The sequence below is a fragment of the Metopolophium dirhodum genome, chromosome 1 (genome assembly GCF_019925205.1).
Source record: "Metopolophium dirhodum isolate CAU chromosome 1, ASM1992520v1, whole genome shotgun sequence".
NCBI classification, from domain to species: domain Eukaryota; kingdom Metazoa; phylum Arthropoda; class Insecta; order Hemiptera; family Aphididae; genus Metopolophium; species Metopolophium dirhodum.
In genome coordinates this window covers 101,596,248-101,599,605 of record NC_083560.1, presented here as the reverse complement: position 1 = coordinate 101,599,605, position 3,358 = coordinate 101,596,248, and the positions used below count along the sequence as shown (strand labels likewise).

Sequence of the window (3,358 nt, the reverse complement as noted above, 5' to 3'; positions counted from 1 at the left end):
TCTGTTGAAGTACGTTAGTATATGTTGTCGGTAATACGTTGGTTCCTTCTAAATTAGAAGGACTCAAGTTTTTATATAACATGCACTATTTGGTTTAAATAATCGTATACCCATCCACTGTTCATTTTTAAAATGTAAGAAGGTAAAATCGCTGAAATAAAACTCAATCACTGTTTTAGATGAGAAACAAGTTTATTGATACACGCGAATGGCGGTGTTATAAATTAGAAAAATTCTACTGTCACTTCAGCACAGATTCCTTCGTTGTCTAACCTATCTACATTTAAAAGTTACTAAAATATATTTGCACCTATACTAACTATATTATATTAAATACAATTATATTGACGACTGTCTACATTGTAGACTCAACAATATATGACAACAATTAATACATGTGCCAACATATAAATTGATAATGTACACAAGAATATATTATTATATCGATTGCTGTGCTTTTGTTTCTAAAGAGAATCATCGCATATAGCCTACTTATAATTATTAATTTGTATGGACCTACGTTTTTTTTTTAGTTTATATACGGAAGGCCGAATGATCAACGCAAGTCTTTCACTAAAGGAACATTACAACCGACCAACTGCAGGTTTACTATTCAATTACATGGATCAGCTTGTCAGAGGGCTATCTACGCAGAATACACAAAAAATTGATATGCTATTTACTAAAACGGTAGGTTTTTGAAATACAATCAATATAACGCAATGACATTACATTACATAATCCTTTTAACAGACTATATTATACGTTTAACTTTTATAATTTAACATTAGTGATTTGAATTTTTTTTCAGCTTACAAATTACTTATACAGTGTTTATCCAAACCACGCGTTTGGAATGGACATCGTCAGCTTGGATATACAACGAACCCGCGATCATGGTATACCAAGCTACACAGAATTTTGAAAATATTGTCGACTAAAAGCTATCAGAAGTGTACAAGATTTCTCCAAGATCATGGTTGAAGGCGTAAGTTTAAAAATATATTAAATATTAAATAATGATATAGTACTTAATTTATTCCTGTATATTATAATATTTAGTCAACTGATAGACTATTGAAGCAATACAAACATTGGAGAGATATAGAGCTTTTGGTAGGTGCATTGTTTGAGAAACACGAAGAAGATTCAATGGTTGGCCCAACGATGAGATGTATTATTAGAGAACACTGAGAACAGTTTATGAGAACTAGAATGGCAGATAGATATTCTTACGATTTACCAAATATATTCAATGAATGTTAGTATATCTGAAATATTTTTAATGAATGATCCTGATTTTAACTATTTTTTTATATTATTTTAGATCAACTGACAGGAATCAGAAAAGTGACGCTTGCCAGAATCTTTTGTGATAACAGCAATAATGTCAGAATGATGCAGAAAAAAGTATTTTTGATACCTGCAATGGCTGATTTGCGACTCTGTAATTCCCAATTAATTCCAAAAATCAACATCAATCACTGGTCAGAGATGGTCGATACATTTCAAAAATAACTTTAAATTTAATAATCAATAATCAGTGGAAGTACCTTCACTGGATGGTTTGTTCTCTCAAGTAACTCAAGCCATTGCGTTTAATTTTATTTAAAAAACCTACATTAGGCTTATTGTACTTTTTTTTAGTATAGATTGTGTAAATTATAGATTAAAAAAAATAATCAATAATCAGCCTTTAATCTAACCTTATTTTCATTTTACCTATATATCTTGTTTATAATAAATATTCTTAAATTAATTATGAGTCTAAAATTTGCTATGTTACACACTTGTAAGACGGAGACAACAAATTTCACTGTAATGACCCATTAAGGCCAATAAAAAATAAATTATTTTTGTCTGGCTCAGAAAAATCATAGTCAGACCAAAATACAATCTTGATAAATTTTAGGTATGCATACTCCGCAACATCTTAAATGACGGCTCTGCTTTGGCCCGAATACTGATTTTTATGTTTTGTATGAATAAATAGTGGCTCAACAAAATTTAATTTTTAAAGATGATTAAAAATTGAATAAATCTTAAAACTCATAATTTATTATTCAATCTTTATTATTAATATTCTATCTTTATTTTCTATTCAATGAATAAAATATATTTTATTTCCAATAGTAATTGGAAATTAAATGTATCTTATAATGTAACATTAAATAATTTAACTATATTAATATTTATTTTTTGTTAATACTCATAATTTATTCAATATTTAAAATTATTATTCTATTTTTATTTTTTATTCATCAAATAAAATATATATTATTTTCAATGCAAATCGCAAATTGAATGCAACTTAAAATGTAACATGAAATACATTTCCTAAAAAAATATGTATTTTATCTTTAAAAAGTATATTATAATTTTATTTTAATCTTCATTATCATAATAATAAAAAATAATATAATAGCGATTACAATATAAGATATTAATAATATGTTTAGCAGCTATAGTCGACAATAAAATAATATATATATTCATATTATAGTAAAACAAATGAACGCTTGCAATCACATTTTACAACATAATATTTATGCTATAGACTATAGTTATAAGTATATATTATATATTATGTGATACGAAAAATTTAAATTAAATTACAAACTTGAAACTATACATATAGAACCGAGCGAACATGGTATTTACTATTTTATGATATTTGTAATTTTGTGTATATTTTTTTATATTGACATGTATGTGAATGCTCAATATGGCATATGCCATATAATATTATATGGTATAATAAAATATTAGGTACTAATTGCAATTAAAAAGCATATATAGTTGCTCTATATAATATTATAGAACCAAGCGAACATGATATTTTATGACATTTATAATTTTGTGTATATTTATTTATATTGACAGGTATGTGAATGCTCAATAAGGAATATAATATTATAGGGTATAATATTATATTAGGTACTAATTGCAATTAAAAAGAGTAGTATGATTATGTATGTTCTGGAGCACCTCCCCCTTAAATTTTACATGTAAAAGCATAGGCACCTCTGTATAGGCAATTCGAAGTACATGCACCTCCCAAACTTGTATTAATTAGTCAATATAGGCAACCTGCAACACATATAAACTCGTCGCTCGCCACCCGATCCGACACGTGACCGACATATATTTTACGCCTTCCCATTCAAATACATTACCTCCCCTTTAAAAAAAAATATATATAATATTCTGATGTACATTTGTATCGACTATATCGAACACTTGTCTGATATATATTTTACCCCTTCCCCTTCAAATACATTACCTCCCCTTAAAAAAAAATATGTATAATATTCAGATGTGCATTTGTATCGACTATATCGAACACTTATCCGACATA

General features: G+C 27.1%; 1 pseudogene; it reads left to right on the top strand.

Moving 5' to 3' along the window:
- Nucleotides 1–621: 621 nt before the first annotated feature.
- Nucleotides 622–1,518, top strand: LOC132945694 (peroxidase-like; annotated as a pseudogene).
- Nucleotides 1,519–3,358: the final 1,840 nt, after the last annotated feature.